General features: G+C 51.1%; 2 long non-coding RNA genes across 2 annotated transcripts; one reads left to right on the top strand and one right to left on the bottom strand.

Moving 5' to 3' along the window:
• The first annotated feature begins 535 nt into the window (after positions 1-535).
• Positions 536-6,874, top strand: LOC127342218 (uncharacterized). The gene is made up of 3 exons (XR_007876352.2): positions 536-747; positions 860-919; positions 6,630-6,874. It is a non-coding gene; the product is annotated as an uncharacterized lncRNA (long non-coding RNA).
• A 7,634-nt stretch (positions 6,875-14,508) lies between these two features.
• On the bottom strand, positions 14,509-15,444 carry LOC127339571 (uncharacterized). Its single transcript, XR_011754085.1, has 2 exons — positions 15,185-15,444; positions 14,509-15,101 (listed from the first exon to the last, which is right to left on the bottom strand). It is a non-coding gene; the product is annotated as an uncharacterized lncRNA (long non-coding RNA).
• Between the last annotated feature and the right edge of the window lie 1,090 nt (positions 15,445-16,534).

Here is a 16,534-nt window from a genome sequence, read left to right as displayed (position 1 = left end):
GGCGCCCGAGAGGCGGTTGTCGGGGCCAGGAGGCAGCGGAGGGCCGGGAGGCGGGGCAGGCCCGCGAGCGAGGAGAGGCGGGCGCCGGCCACCGAGAGCTCCTCCAGGGACGGGAAGCGGTCGAAGAGCGCCGGCGAGGGCAGGCGGCCCGTGGAGGACTTGACGGCGCCGTCGAGAGTTAGGGTCTTGGGCGCGGAGAAGTGGAAGTTGGGCGCGTTCTTCACGGACGCGTTGATGGCGCGCTCCCATGCCGTGTCATCCTCTCCGGCGGCGGTGGGACGGCGCCGGCCATGTCTGCGGTGGAGCCGGAAGTTCGGAGGCGGAGCGGACAAGTACGGAAAAGGAAGGAAGCATGGTTGCTCTCCCCACGCTGGCTTTTTCTGGCAGGACGCTGGCGGGTTTAATCGGGCTGGCCGGACGTCGGTAAAGATGAGCGTATTGTACGGTCATGTAGCGGCAGCCCGTTCAGTTTGTATGGACACAAAAGGGCACTTGGTGGGCCGCCGCTAGCCTGCCCACTTACAGCCTGACCCCAGCCCACCCCCACCCCCCGCCCCTTTGAATGACCCCAGTTCCGCCCCTCCCTCGCCGGCGGTCCTGAATTCCAGGCGGCGCTGCTCGTGGGAAGTCCCGACGGGAGCTGCGCGTGGGGCGCTTCCCGGTGGACTACGACGCGTCCACGAGCTACTGCGCGGCGTTTTCCATGGTGAGCCTGCCGTCGCCGCGGTTCCTCTCCCCATCCGGCAGGTACTCTTCCGCACTGCCGCCCCTGTTAGAGATGCAAGTACTCATCCCCCTCTCCCTCCCTGTCAGCTCCGGCCAAAATAATTTTGGAGGTGGCTCACGTATTCTCTTGCAGGGAACGAGCGGGTGGCGTACCAGGCCGCGCGAACACTCTCCGGCTTGGTGGATCCTTTAGGTGCGTTCCCGATCTGCAACACTAGCCTATGCAGCACCACGTTTCCTTCCCTTGTTTGTTGGATATAGTTAGCAGCCATGATTTTTTCTTCCAGATCAAATAAAGTGGTAACCTGCAAGTGGCATGATTAGTACTAGATTGACAATTCGGTCTTTGCGTTTGGCTCTTATCTGATAGTCACGGGCCGCATGCCAGATTCTTTTGGGGGAATATAATTTATTGTTGAAGTGGTAGAAACTAGGGTTCTACCGGGGCGAGGGCGTAGGTTGTAGGGGTGGAAGTGCTGAGAGCGAGAGGGAGGAAGGCGGCGCCGGCGGCAGGGCACCGTCGCGAGCGTGCGGAAAGGCGGCGGCTAGGGTTTGGGCGGCGCGGACGGGGGAAGGCCGACTCCTCTGGGAGTCGGCAATAATGATATTTGATTATTGCTTGATTGATTTAGTCTATTACAACCTGTATATATAAGAGAACTTGCGAAACCCTAATCTGCTAACTGGGCTAAGCCCCTAACTAAGCCTGGCCGGTTGGGCCGGTGGGCCCCCTCCGGCGGTAGACCAGGCCGGTCATAACATCTCTCCCCGCCTGCGCAAACAGCTCGTCCTCGAGCTGGTAGTTTGGGTAATGCTGCTGGAACTCCTCGCTGGGCTCCCAAGTCGCCTCCTCCTCGGAAAGGCCCTCCCACTGCACCAACAAGTGCCAAACATCACGACGTAGTTGAGCGCGGAGCACCTTGGCCGGACTGGGCAGCAGACGTCCCTCAGCCGTCGGCGGAAGTGGTGGAGTGGCCACCGGCGGGGCACCGCGATAGGGCTTCAGCAGGCCCACGTGGAAGACGTCGTGAATGCGGGCCCCCTCCGGCAACTGAAGCCTGTACGCCATGGTCCCAATCCGCTCGACGATGATGAAGGGCCCCGCATAGCGCGGACCAAGTTTACGCTTGACACGCGGGTCGAGGGACTGATGAGAGCGGTGCAACAGGCGAAGCCACACCCAGTCACCCACCGCGTACTCAACCTCACGATGTCTCCCGTCATAGTAGTACGACCTGCTGAGCTTGGACAAGACGCTGCCGCACCTCGGCCAGCATCTCGTCGCGGGCGCGGATGAGCTCGCCAGCTGCCTCCGTCCGCGCCGTCGCTGGATCCACCGGTAGGATAGGTGGTGGTGGCCGACCGTAGACCACCTCGAATGGCGTAGCACGCAGGGCGGAGTGGTAGGAGGTGTTGTAGCAGTACTCCGCCCATGCAAGCCAATCCACCCAAGCGCGAGGACGATCACCTGTAACACAGCGCAAATACATGGCGATCACCTTATTGACCACCTCGGACTGGCCGTCCGTCTGAGGATGGAATGCCGTGCTGAACCGGAGTTGGACCCCAGCCATGCGGAAGAGGTCCCGCCACACGTGCCCCGTGAACACCGGATCTCGATCACAGACGATGGACGAGGGAAACCCGTGTAGGCGGACTATACCGTCGAAGAAGGCGCGGGCCATAGACGATGCCGTGTAGGGATGGCCAAGCGCGATGAAGTGGGCGTACTTGGAGAAGCGGTCAACCACCGTGAGGATGACAGACTTGCCGCCCACCCTCGGAAGGCCCTCGATGAAGTCCATGGAGATGTCGGCCCACACCTGCGAAGGAACGTCAAGCGGCTGCAAGACACCAGCTGGGCGCAAAGTCTCCGTCTTGTTGCGCTGGCACGTCTCACACGAACGCACCCAATCCTGGACCATGGCCCGATCGCCAGGGATGTAGAAGTCCGCGCGAAGACGGTGGAGGGTCTTCTGGACACCCTCATGACCGGCGGAATGCGCCAAGAGCAGCACCTGGTGGCGGAGGTCATCATGGTCGGGAACGAACACGCGGCGCCCGTGGAGGAGAGGGCCGTTGATGACGCGCCAAGGGTCGTCCAGCTCACCCGCGTCGAGCTGCTGCCGCAGACGCTGGGCATCCGGAGCGGACACCGTCGCCTGGCGGATGCGGTCGAAGAGGACGAAGGAGGGCCCCGAGCGGATGCAGAGCAGGCGTCCGTCCGAGGCTCCCTTAGTGGCGTCGGGATCGGCGTCGTGGCGGGACAAGGCGTCGGCCACCGTGTTGAGGCGCCCCGGACGATACTCCACCGTGAAGTCGAAGCCAAACAGCTTGCTGATCCACTGGTGCTGGGGCACCGTCGACAACCGCTGGTCCAAGAGGAACTTAAGGCTGTAGTGGTCCGTATGTACGCGGAACGAGCGCCCCCATAGGTAGGGACGCCAGTGGCGGACGGCCTGAACCAAGCCAATGAGTTCCTGCTCGTACGCCGCAAGCTTGAGGTGGCGTGCAGCAAACGGCCGGCTGAAGTAGGCGAGCGGCCCGTCACCCTGGTGAAGGACGGCACCGAACCCCGCCCCGGAGGCGTCGCAGTCGACGATGAACGCCTTGTCGAAGTCCGGCATCTGGAGGACGGGGCCCGTCGTCAGGGCCCCCTTGAGGGCCTCGAAAGCAGCAGTAGCCTCGTCGTCCCAAGCGAAGGCCTCGTGCCGCAGCAGGCGCGTGAGTGGCGAGGCGATGAGGCCAAAATCCCGGATGAACTTCCGGTAGTAGCCGGCGAGGCCCAGGAACCCGCGGAGGGCGCGTGGTGAACGCGGCGTCGGCCAGGCGGCGACCGCCGCCACCTTGTCCGCATCCATTGCCACCCCGTCGGCGGGAACTGGACCCGCTGGATGGGCACACCCTGGGGCAGCGAGGCGAGGCCCGTCTTGGGGCCGGCGGCAGACGCCCACGGCGACGGCGGCGGTGAGGCCGAGGCGGAAGCAGGCGCGCCCGGCCGGGTAGGGCTATCGGCGCCGGCGGGTATGCGGCGAGGGTGGCGACGGGGCCGGCGTAGTCATCCCTGCGTGCATCGATGAGGTACGGCGGATGCCCTGGACGGCGGTGGCGAGGTCGCGGATGGCCGTCGGCGGCTCTTGCTTTGCGAGAGGAGGGCGGCGCCGGCGACATCTGCCGGGGGCACCGTGGCGCCCGTGGAGGGCGGCGGCGATTGCGCGGCGGCGGAGGAGGCCAGCGGCGTCTCGGAGGCGGCGGCGGTGGCGGCGGTGGGCTGGCTCGAAGACATGATCGTAGAGGTCTTTGATACCAAATTGGTAGAAACTAGGGTTCTACCGGGGCGAGGGCGTAGGTTGTAGGGGTGGAAGTGCTGAGAGCGAGAGGGAGGAAGGCGGCGCCGGCGGCAGGGCGCCGTCGCGAGCGCGCGGAAAGGCGGCGGCTAGGGTTTGGGCGGCGCGGACGGGGGAAGGCCGACTCCTTTGGGAGTCGGCAATAATGATATTTGATTATTGCTTGATTGATTTAGTCTATTACAACTTGTATATATAAGAGAACTTGCGAAACCCTAATCTGCTAACTGGGCTAAGCCCCTAACTAAGTCTGGCCGGTTGGGCCAGTGGGCCCCCTCCGGCGGTAGACCAGGCCGGTCATAACACTACTAGGGAATAGCTTATAGCCGCACTCCTTACCGCCGGCAAATACGAGTTGAAGATGCCAGCGGTAATAGCTTCCAGGGGGGCCTAACACTACCGCCGGCGCAGGAGGTAGGATGGTGCCGGGGGTGCCACCAATACCGCCGGCAAGTCCAGTTAAAAGATGCCGGCGGTAACCTGTTTTTAGGCCACCTCGTATTACCGCCGGCGGATTGGTCTAGGGTTGCCAGGGGTAGTGTCGTTATCGCCGGCGGTTACGGAACGAATCCGCCTGGGGTAAGTAGAACTGGGCCGGGCCTTTTTTGGACGAATTTAGCGCTGGCCTCCCTATTCCTTCTCGCCGGCGGTAGTTTCAGCTCTTTGGCCCACCATCCCCTTCCCCGTCCCCTTCGGTCCCCAACACACGCACTCCCTTCCCCGTCCCCAACACAGCATCACTCCCATCCCCAACCAAATCCAATCGATCTAGGGTTTCGCCACCGCCCGACCTCCCCCCATCCACCACCTTCCCGTCCGGAGCACCCGCCATTGGTATGCCCTCGGGCTGCAGGAGCACCGCCTGCAACTAGAAGCAGCACCACCGCATGGCGTCCTCGTCCGGGAGGCGGACGGGCCCGGGCGGCGGCGGCGGGAGTGGGGACGCCTCGGCCTCCATGGCCCCCGGCGGCGGCAGGAGGATCCTGCGCACCCAGATCGCGGGGAACCTCGGCGAGTCCCCAGGCCTCGCGCGTTCACCGAGGGCGGATCCAGATCACACAACCGCGGCGCCCCGTCGAGTTCGCCTGCCCGCGCCCGTCCGCGCGGAAGCCACGACCACGGTTGCCGGGATGTGGCGAGGACGCATGATGTGGCCGGAAGTCCAACCCTTCTCCTCCGTCGGTGACCTCAGCGACCACCTCCCCGAGCTGCTGGTCGCCGGCGACATCCCCGAGCTGCAGCTGCCCACCACGACTTGATCCTGCTACGGCCGACGACCACAACAACCTGCAACAGCCCGGTGATGCCCCTCTCCTCCTCTATCTATTCTTGCTAAGAAAATCTAGTGCTTGATTCTTGATGCTGTGTCCTTACCAAGTATATGAAATGCCATATTGTTTCAGAGATGGTTCCATGATATGTGGAGTCTTATTTTAGTGGATTTCTATGATATGGCTCTGTTGGTCGATGCCTAGCTCTTTTAAATCGCATAACCTGGCAAGTTGGTGTCCCTTAGAGTAGGTTTCTTGTGGATCTACCACTCTGTACACATGCTTCGAATGGTTATTAATTCTTTTTTTATAAGTTGCATAATCAAATCGTCACTACTGTCCTTTATTCAAATGATTCAGTTTGTTCACTCTGTGCTGCTTTTAAGTTGTAGTTCACTACTGTCCTTTTAAGTTGCATAAGCTAATCACCCTCTACCAGGACTAGCATCGTCTCTCATTTACACAATGTTTCAGCTAGTTTTATTTGGTATCTAGCAGATTTACTTGATAACTCCTGTACTTCACTAGTACTACTTGGCATATTATTGTAGGAACACTAGGCAGATTTACCATGCTTACCTTCCATGAAGCCTACCACTAGGCAGATATACCATATGCTTCTTGCTGTAATTTGATGATATCATACACTGCAATCTGCAATCTGTAATCATGTTTCCATCCAATTAACTCTGTTGACAGGAATACTTTGATAAAAATAATTACCATATATATAGTTAGAAGATTTGTTTTGTTGTAGATTTTTTTCTTAACTTGAAAATTCTCGGTACATCCTCTCTTCTCGGTACATCCTCTCTTCTCTCTCTGTAACATAAACTGTTGGAGTACTTGAGCTTGTGTTCTGAATTTGTTTGTGCTGAATTTGTTAGTACTGTCTCTAGGCTAAGCAGCTTAATTATACCCTATACTTTGTTAGTACTGTCTCTCAATATTTTTTTAACTTAAAACAAGCAACCTGAGGTACACATTGTATTCAGAGCTTGTTTGTTAACATTGATGTCTCTGATTATCACTAGATAGTCTTATGCCGCCGCTTCCAAACGATATAGATTAAATCTAATTCAGTTGCTCATTGCCAAGTAGTACTGTCAAACAACATAAAGTTTCTAGGATAGAACGTTGCGGTATGAAGCTCAACAAACAATAATGATACTTCCATGTGTAGGGAGCTAATGATACTTAACACTAGTTCTAACTCATGGAATTCTTTCATGTGATTTTTTCTTCGGTTGAACTAAACAAATAATAATGATACTTCCATGTGTAGGGAGCTCGGCTTCGGAGTCCGAGCACGCAGGAGGAGGAGCTGGCCGGCGGCGTTTCAGCGAGTAGGCTGGCCGGCAGCCAGCGGAGGAGTGAGAAGCATGGTGGGCAGCTAGAAGCCTGTATCTATTTGTGTAATATTTGCTAGTTGGAGACTTTCTATATCTGTTGTGTTATTGATGCATGGACATTATGAACATTTGGATACTTTCTATATCTGTTGTGTTATTGATGTCTATTTTGCTGTTATTCTGGTATTTGCCTGTATATTCTGCGTATATGCTATGAATTCTGGTGTATATACTGTGAAATTCGAGATTTTTTTTTGGCTCCTGTTAATATTACCACTGGCGAAATGTACATGTATCCCTGGAGTTTTGCAAAGCGCCAGCACTACGACCTGATACCCCTGGCGAAATGGGAAGACGCCGGCGGTAAGACTTACCCCCGGCGAATTTTGTAAAACGCCGGCGGTAACGGCACTTACCACCGGCGAATTGGAAGGCGCCGGCGATGAGGCATTACCACCGGCGAGGTGATCGCCGGCGAATGCAAAAAACGCCGGCGGTAAGCCATTTCAGGTCGCCGGCGGTAAGCCATTTCCTAGTAGTGTAAAATGAAGACATAATGCTCTTACTGCAACCAAACGCTGGCACATAGTGTGCCTTGGATTTATTCTTTTGTTGATACCAAATAACTTATGACTAGCTATGCAGTCTTTTGTGTAAAAGTTAAAGAACTGGTTGGCTCACTTTGTTGCATGTCACCAATGTGTAATTTCTGATCCTTCATGAAATAGATTGTTATTTTTCTCTTATTGTAGCATGGCTCTATAATCCAATTATCAACAAGTAAAGTTATTTTCATCCTAATTTAATTTAATTTCAGTTCAGCGGAGTGGCAACCCAATATAATTTTATCGGTCACTGCTACCAGTTCGCAACCCTACAACCATGATTTTTAGAATCTTGCATGGATAATTTTCATCATTACTCGAATGCTAAATGCCATCGTTTCCCATTTGCAGAAACCTTGGCTCCGTTCTTGTGAGCATCGTGGTCTAGTGTTGATTCATGTTGCTGCAATCTTAGCATATTCACTTGTTTGTTTACACAAATCCAAGCTCTGTCATCAGATTTCAGCCGCCAAGCCGAGGTAGATCCTATGGTCTATGTGGTTTTCTTAGAATTACTACCTTTATTTTTGGTGCAATTTAGATCTCTTCTACCGTTTTTTCTTCAAATACATGTGTTTGGGAGGTACAAATTTTTCATGTCCACTCCACTTAAAAACATTTTGGCTAATTTGTTGCAGGTTGATATTATAATGATCTCTTTGATGGCAATACTATCGCGTAATAAGAGTTGGCTTTGTGTCTTCATACATGCCAACTAAGTAATGACTAGCTATTTGGCTTCACATGAAAGTTTTAAAATGTTATGAAAAAGCTACTCACATACAGCAAAAGAAAAATGACATACTTACAAAGGACGTCAATGCCCCTAATGTTATTTCAGTTGTAGCTGGTCTTTGGAAATGGGTATATGTACAAATAAGAAGTATGCGTTTGGGTAAATCCTTCTGCCAATATTTGCAGTTTGTTTCTTTCCCTTGGTGGTATTTTGTATTTTAAGCTCAACACATGGCCAGAGTTGATATATGGTCGTGCATGTGGTTTACTAGCTGCTTGCGATACCTTTTGTTAGTAAATCTTTTACCTCTTTCTGTTTAGCCTGCTTCTCAGTTATTCTGCTTTTCCTGTCATTATACATAACTTTTCTTATGCATAAATACCTCTCAACTTTTTAGGTGCCTAATTATGCTACTGTCATTTGCATGAAAATTAATGATAGTGTGAATGGAAAATTCACGGAAGTTTGTGTGATATGTTAGTTGCTTTGCTTCGAGCTTTGACCATGTTCCTAGCCTAGTAGATTTTGCCTTGAAGACAGATATAGACCAAGTATGCCTAATGTATTGTAAATATGGCAAAATCGTGTAGAGCTTATTTTCAGTTTGCTGGCCTAGCATAGATGACATTCTAGGATTTTTAAGGGGTAATTTCTTTGACTCCAATCTTAAACATGACATAATCCTAAATGGTCGCATAATACATTCTTCTTCCACCTGATGCTACATGGGTCATATATTTCTGCTATTTTATTAGCCCCGAGTCAATTTCTAGTTCAATTCATGAGAGCAAGCTTGCTGGTGATACCTTTTGTTATTCAGAAATATACGTTTATCAGATTGGCTGTTGCTTCTCGTTTTGTATGCTATCAGTGATTATCACCTTTTCAGCTTCCTAGCTGTAATATTTTTGTGTGCTTGAAAATAGATTAGTGTGCCTGTTAGTTTCTTTACGTCCACCTTTGATCGTGTCATTACATATTAGCCTATCAGATTTTGCATTTACGGACCGAGACAGCTTCAGTATCACAAATGTATTTTCGATCTGGCAAAATGACCGTGGAGAATATTCCAGTAGCTGTCCTCTGAGCATAGATGACATTGTTAGTTTATTAATCAATTATTTTCCATCCTCCATCCTCCAATATGGCGGAATTCTGAATGGTTGCAGGATATTGGCAGAGCTGATTCTTTAGCTCAATTTTGTTTGTGTAGAGATCCAGGTGAGGCTGCACCATATCACCTCTCTCCAGTTTCCATGCATCCTTACAAGTCTATCAATTCATTTATTTAGCATTAGAAGCTTATGAATTAGTTAGATTCTGGTCTGACTAGCTTCTAAATCTTGTTATATATACTGGTGATGGTGTGACAATGGACATTCCTTTTCTCTTCAGTGATTCAATTTTTTCCAAAGGAATTCTATGGTTGCAAATTATGTCCAGGTTCTTGATTCCTATGGTAAATTGTCTGCCCATTTTTCAGGATGGACGGCGATGTTCAAAAAATTAAGTGGAACTAAAGATGTGTCTTACTCCTGGGTACACAATGAACTGTAGAGCTACATCGCATGTTGTGGTCTTCAGCGTCGGGCTGCCTAGTACGATAGAAATACAAACATCAACGCGTTGTCTAGTCGAGCTGATCTAGCTAAATAATTTGCACCGACTAATGTAATTTTTATTACATGTTCACATATTGATTTCTTAATTTTTGATATGCACGGGATGCCTGAAATATGTAAACACATGTGTGCATGGACACATATATATGTTTATTCAAATGGAGATCTTACTCTAGCCGTACTTGTAAAACTTGCATTGTGTAATCAGGCCATCCTTGCTATTCGTATGGGCATTAAACTTTTACATCACCTCTGAAATATCTTAGCTTTATTATGTTGTAATCGTTCTTAGCTTTATTTGTTTTATGTAAGTATGTCTTTTACTAGCACAATGCCCGCGCGTTGCTGCGAAAGAGCAAGATTACTGACCTAGTAATTATAGGTTCTATTTTATGAACAAGTCCACTAAAAGTGATGCATTTTTTGCGGAACTGCCACAAAATCCTAAGTTTCTCCGCTTTCACTTGCTACATGTTGTTGATGCATAAAGAAATAATTTAAACAAAAATTTGCAACCTTTGTGTGCGTGCCAGCGAACCATTTTTGACTAATAAAAGAATGAATCAACAAGAAACTCTTTTGCTTTTACTATTATTAGGTAGAGAGGTATAGATATAGATAGCACAAATACCGACCTCTGTGAAAAAAACGCGAAACACTCTTGCGACCTGTGTCGTCCCCCACGGGCGGTCGGGCCACGCCGCCACCTACCTCGTCCCGCGCCCCCTCCTCCTTCCCCGCCCCCATCGTCGCTGGGAGCGGCCCGGACGGCGCTGGAGGTGGTGGTCCCTTGACTTCCCCTCTCGGCGCGGCGCCTGCGCGGGGTAGGTGCAGCCGGGTGGTGCTCCTCGGCCGGCAGTCGTTCTGCGTGGTGTAGTGATTCCCGCACGTCGGGTGGGAGGAGGAGCGGCGGCGCCGTCGTTGGCGGCGGGGCGGCGCAGGTGGAGGCGCTTGGGCGGCGCTCGGTCGGCCCAGATCTGGGCCTAGATTGGGGCCTATCTAGGCTGGGCGGGCCGTCTGCCTATGGGCGCGCCGGTAGTGCTCCATAGATGCGGAGTAGGCGCAGCGGTGGTGGCTAGGTGGTGGCGGTACTCTGGTCGGCCTGCTGCAGTGTGGCGGTGAGGACTTTGCGGGCTTGTGAGGGCCCAGCCGGGCCAGGTGGGTCTGGTTTGCCCCCGATGTCACATCCGGATGGCTACCGCGAAGGCGGTGGAGGTAGTTCCCTCCTGCGCGGCTGAGGTGCTGCTATCCCCGACCCTGCTGCCTTTCTTCTCTCCTTCCAGGCCCTGTCCGGTGACCACAACGAGATGGCGAGGATGGCTTCAAGACCGTGGTGGCGTGTGCTGGTGAGCGGCAAGTTAGGTGGAGCACGTCGGATCGTCTGGGTTGCGGGTCTGGTGGGCGGGAGAAATCCTTGTGGACATGCATGACACCGACGCGGTGACGCCTTTCGGGTGTCACCGTGCCTTCTTGAAGGGCGTCGGCTGTCCCTCCCCCAATCTCTTCCGCGTATCAGGGGAAACCCTAGGATTAGTCCGGGCAGCAACGGCGTCGTCGTCGCTTTCCTTGTTGAAGGTTTTGCTTGATATGCGGCGCTTCGATGGGCTAGGAGTGTGTGGTATTCTCCGGAGGGCGTAGCGGTTGCGAGTAATCTTCGTTTTTGTCGAGCTGCCGGTGTTGGCATTTCTTTCCTTTTTTTGCTTTCTCTTTTGTTCCTTTTGGGCTTGGTTGTGCTGCAGTCGGTTGGTTGCTGTATTAATATAGCGGGGCGAAAGCTTATTTTGAGGAGGATAGCACAAATACATGTGAGTTGCAATAGATTTTTTTTTATTACAATGACACATATTAAAGTGTGTAAACATATTTGGTAATTGAACTTGGTATAATTTATCCATTAAAAACTAACAAATACAACCCAATATGTAGAACAGTAAAGCTGAAATATGTACATGACGCAACTTATTCATGTCTCGGCGTGCATAATTCGACTTTTCGTTCTCGGCATGTCTTTGTACATCACACAACTGTCTCGGCATGCTGAATTCTACTTTTCGTTCGCGAGGCCTCGGCATGCCTTCTTTAGACTCTCTTACGTTATTTTTGCTTCCTGGGGCAGAATTAGAGGTCAACCCTGTGATCCCGTCTCCGTTTAATTTCATGCTCTTGTTGTGCTCCTGTCAATTAGGCACCATGCAAAGCCGCGATGCCTTTCCGTTTTTCTGCGATTTTTAATTCCTTTCCGTTCTGCTACGATTCGCAAGTCGATCGGCGCTCTTGGATTCACATCAACCCCGAATTTTTTACTAACCCCGCTTCTCAAGCTCTACATGAAGGACCAAATACTACATGAATGACTCCCAGTACCTATCCGTGCAGCATGATGCAAGGACGTGGCTTCCATATATTTGATGCGATGGAAGGGTCTGCTCTGCGGCATGAATGAGCAGAATCTCAGCGGGACAAACGTTCCAGATCCTACAGCACATGTTCTCCCTCATGGCTGTTATGCACTGCAACTAAATTATCGATGATCAAGGACCAAAAGCATGTAGAAGTAAACCGATCAATCGCTGCAGACTTTAATTGAGGTAAGCCGATCGAGGCTATGATTAACCCTTGTCCATGCATGTCTTTTTGAGTGCCTGCTCTTCGAACCTCCTGACCACCTCCGATGTCAGGCATGAGAGAGGCCAGCCCACACAAATTTCTTCTCTGTCTCCCGTTTCTGTCGGTTGATCAGACTCTCTCGCTAAGCATGTTCATCTCTATAGATGTAGAACCTGGCCGGCGAGAAGACGCGACAGGTGTCTAGGGCTCTAGGCCGTAGCACGCCGCCTACTCCATGCCTCCACCCCTGCGGGCTTGTAAAACCAGGCCACATGCAGAGCTGCCACGAACCACGACGCCTCCGTGCCATCCTCAATCGCCGCCGAGGCGACCTGCTCGACCAGGATGATCCACTTGGGCTGCCGATGATCGCCGCGCCTCATGTCGAGCCAGGTCTACTGCGAGGCCCTTGCTGCACTATGCCTCGAGCCGGACGAAGCTTCCTCGCGCGCACCAACATGAAGATACGATAACGAATCAGCCTCACGCGCAAACGACGGCAGCCAGAGTGCGAGAAGACGGTTGCGCAGTTCCTTGGGTGGGGGGCCATCGACCGGACGGCGGCGCGGAAGTATTCAGCTAGGTAGTGCAGATCTATGAGGGCTCTAGCCACGTCGCCAACGACGTCCGCGATGGTGGTGACGGCTAGGGTTACGCGAGTGCCCTACGGAGACTGCCACAGGCGTTCCTCCTTACATATCCGGTCGCGTTGCTCGCTGGTCTCATGGACCATGTCAGCGCTCTTGTTGCGAGGCTGGAGATCGACCAGATCCTGGGAGGAGCAGCGCGGGGGCTGGGGTCTGCGCGCGAGGCGGACGAAGAAAATAGGAGCTCAGTCTAGCGATGATGTAGAAAACGATGGACACGGAAAAAAAATCAAACCGGTATAACTTACTGGTGGCATGGTGGGTAATTTTGATCAACTTTAAGGGCAGTTTTATGTTTGACGGACGACCGAGGGAGAAACCCTTTTGCTTTTATTATTAGGTATAGACTAGGACAATGCCCGCGCTTTGCTGCGGAAGAGCAAAATGCGGGACTTTAAATCATAAAAAAGTGTCTAGCAACATAGCAGAATAAGTTGTTACAATATTGCATGAATAAGAAAGTTTACAAGATGACTGAAAAAGAATAAAGAATGCATAGATACACATGAAGATATAAGTCAAATCCGTGGCATGGACGAGGAACAATGTTTATTAAGTTTAGGAAAGCTCCAATCATAAAGATCAAAATATTTTCGTATAGCAGTCATCATAAATAATTGAAGTGTTAGAAAAGCCAAAGTTGAGCAAAAATACGTTAGCGTCGGAGAGGTGATTAAACCAGTATGAAGTGGCCTAAACCAACCAGATTCAGCCCATCTATGATGGTGCTCCTCATCTAATTAGTCTTTCAGTATAATTTATACGGAAAATAAAGTATACATACCACCTGTGTCTATAGAGAGCAGCCTTTTCTTCTCGCCGGAGTCCTACGTGTCGCCAATCGTCACCGACCATGGCCTTCATGATGCGATGAGCTAGCCAGGATTTAGTCCATGTCTACACTGATACGTGAAGTAAAATCATAAATTGTTGAGTAGGACTTGTTTCGTGGTGAAGCAAAATTAGAAGTAATCTAGGCACAGATTAGCAACAAGTGCACGGTCACAACTCACAACATGGATTGAGGAGTTGCCCATCCAAAGAGACGATAAGGCGTTGCTACGGATTTTTAGACCACGGATGTTCACTACTGAAAACTACTTTTTTAACTAAACGAAGCGTACATGACAGAAAAGTTCCTACCCTCAAGAGTTAGGGTTGCTCAATTTGTATGTACACTTATTTCATGGTAGAGACCTCCAGTTTTGACCGGTTTGCTGGTTATTAAATTGTAATTCTGTACCTTAATATTTCGTACTGAAAAAGACATCTGTTAATACATATTAAATATTCATTAAATCAGGTAGGAAAAAGGAAATGATTACCAACGCTTCAATCAAATCATATAATCTACGTAACTCTACCTGTTGCGCACCCAAGGAAGTGTTAGCATGGAGAAACAATAAAGGCAATATCGCTGGTAAATTAGTAACAGCAGAAAGAACTCTTCTTTCCTGCATTCTTTCTGATTACCAACACTTCAATCAAATCATATAATATACGTAACTCTACCTGTTGTGCACCCAAGGAAGTGTTAGCATGGAGAAACAATAAAGGCAATATCGCTGGTAAATTAGTAACAGCAGAAAGAACTCTTCTTTCCTGCATTCTTTCTAAATTATTTTACGATCTGCTTGCTGAATATTCAGCCCATAAACAGAGCAATCACCCTTTTGTTTGCAGTAAAAGGTTCCGAGATTACAGAAGAAGAAAAAACACATATGAAAGCCTTATACTCCCGTGACAGAGATTTACCTGTTACTACCCGAGTGACACAGATTTACATGTGAAATCAACAATTTTGATTCTCCAACGAAAACATCACACTGAACACGAAAGTAGATAAAGAATTAAATCCCATCATAAGCATCTGATCTGTAATAACCCAAAAAAACGGGAACACACTTTGTATGAAGAAATTTGCAAGGAGCAGTCTGATATTGGCTCCACCATCTCCAGGCGCAGGTCGAGAGCGTCTGGGCATCAGGGCCAAGCAGGCAGCGTTGAACTCGGGGGCGACCGTGGGCAGGTCTTCGCGTCTGGGAGTCAAGGCGAAGCAGGCGGCCGCGGAGTTGGGCTCGGGGGCGAGTGCGGGCGGTGCCAGCGCGGGCATCCGTTTCCGCGGCGGCCTGGTCGGAGGACGACTGGAAGAGGCGCTGTAGTTTGCCTCACTTCTCTCTGTGCGGGACTGGGAGGAAGCGGAGGACTCAGGTCAATTGGCGTTGAATACCACCAGTAGCTGCATGCACGAATCGGGGCAAGGTAAAATACCTTGGCGCCAGGGGCCTGGTCTACGGATCGGAGGGGAGCGGAGCAGCGTCGGCCGCGCAAGGACAGCAGCGGCAACGACGGCCCGGTCCGGCGACGCCTGTGATACTCCGCGAGAAGCGGAGGATAGGGAACAGAGGCTGCCTCTTGGCACACCACCGGCCTCGCGTCTGCCTCTGGCGCCGCGATGTTGTGCGGGCTATTCCTGGCGGCGGAGGGATCTGCGCCTGGAGGGGAACGGGTAGCCTGGGGAAAGATGGGCAGTTCGCTTGGCTTTTTTTTTTGTTACAAGCTAACCGAATCGTTATTTAACTCGGCGGTGGCAGACCATGTAATTTGGATGAAACTTAAGGGTAAATAAAAACGGACCAACAAGAAGCCTTATTTTCTTTATTATTAGGTATAGATAAGTTTTTAAATCGCCTCTGATATTTCCCACGTGAGTGGTTGGCCCAGACTTTCTTGCCATGGAGTGCAAATTGAATTAGTGGCGCATGCTCGTTACCAGATTTTCTTAATAGGTTCATTGCATAGATGCTTTCTAATCAGTCAGCGAGACACATGGGTTGCCTTGGTCATTATATTAGGTCAATCTGCCAAATTAAAACAGCAGAGGCCGGGAATGCTCGGGGCTTGGAACGGACACTGACTGAGCATGTAACGTAATTTTACGTCGCCTGACATGTGGACAGGGATCGTGGTACAGGGCCTGGAACGGACGCGGATTGAGAATGCAACGGGGATCGCAGTGCGGGGCGAGCGGACAAAGTAATTTTACGTCGCCTTGCGCGTGGATGGCGAACGTGGTGCGCACGGGACTCGTACCGACGTGCGGGCAGGCGCGCCTGGTGCGGTGCGAAATCGTTAAAAAAGGGCCGATCTTCTCGCTTCGCACGCGACAAGTGGCGGGCTGTGGTGTCAGCCGCGAAGTGGTCTCCCTGCTCGCCATGTGTCGCAAAGGGAAGCAATGTGGGGATGGGGGAGGAGAGAGAAGACTGGGTTGTGTCAGTTTTTTCTTTTTTCTTCTAGATTCGTTTTTTCAAAATGAAATATCTTGAGAACCGTTTTCACTTTTGAGATCCTTGCGTCGAGATCTTCAAAACTAGATCCCATGTTGATAGGTTGGAGATATTTTTTTCGTACTTCCAATAATATTATGATTGTACCTGTGGTGTGTACCTAACTGTACTCATGTTTCAACTGATAAAATACTTCTGTTTTTAGTGTATTTGGTGTAATTTTTCCCTTTACTCGCTGACTGTACTCGCCCGTGTACGGGATTGTACCTGTACTTACGCGCGACTGTACCTTCTCGTGTGCGCCACTGTACTTCTGTACGTGTACTTGCTCATG

Source organism: Lolium perenne, chromosome 3, assembly GCF_019359855.2.
Source record: "Lolium perenne isolate Kyuss_39 chromosome 3, Kyuss_2.0, whole genome shotgun sequence".
NCBI lineage: Eukaryota > Viridiplantae > Streptophyta > Magnoliopsida > Poales > Poaceae > Lolium > Lolium perenne.
Note: the sequence above shows the minus strand (reverse complement) of the source record. Positions and strands in the feature narration are given on the sequence as shown.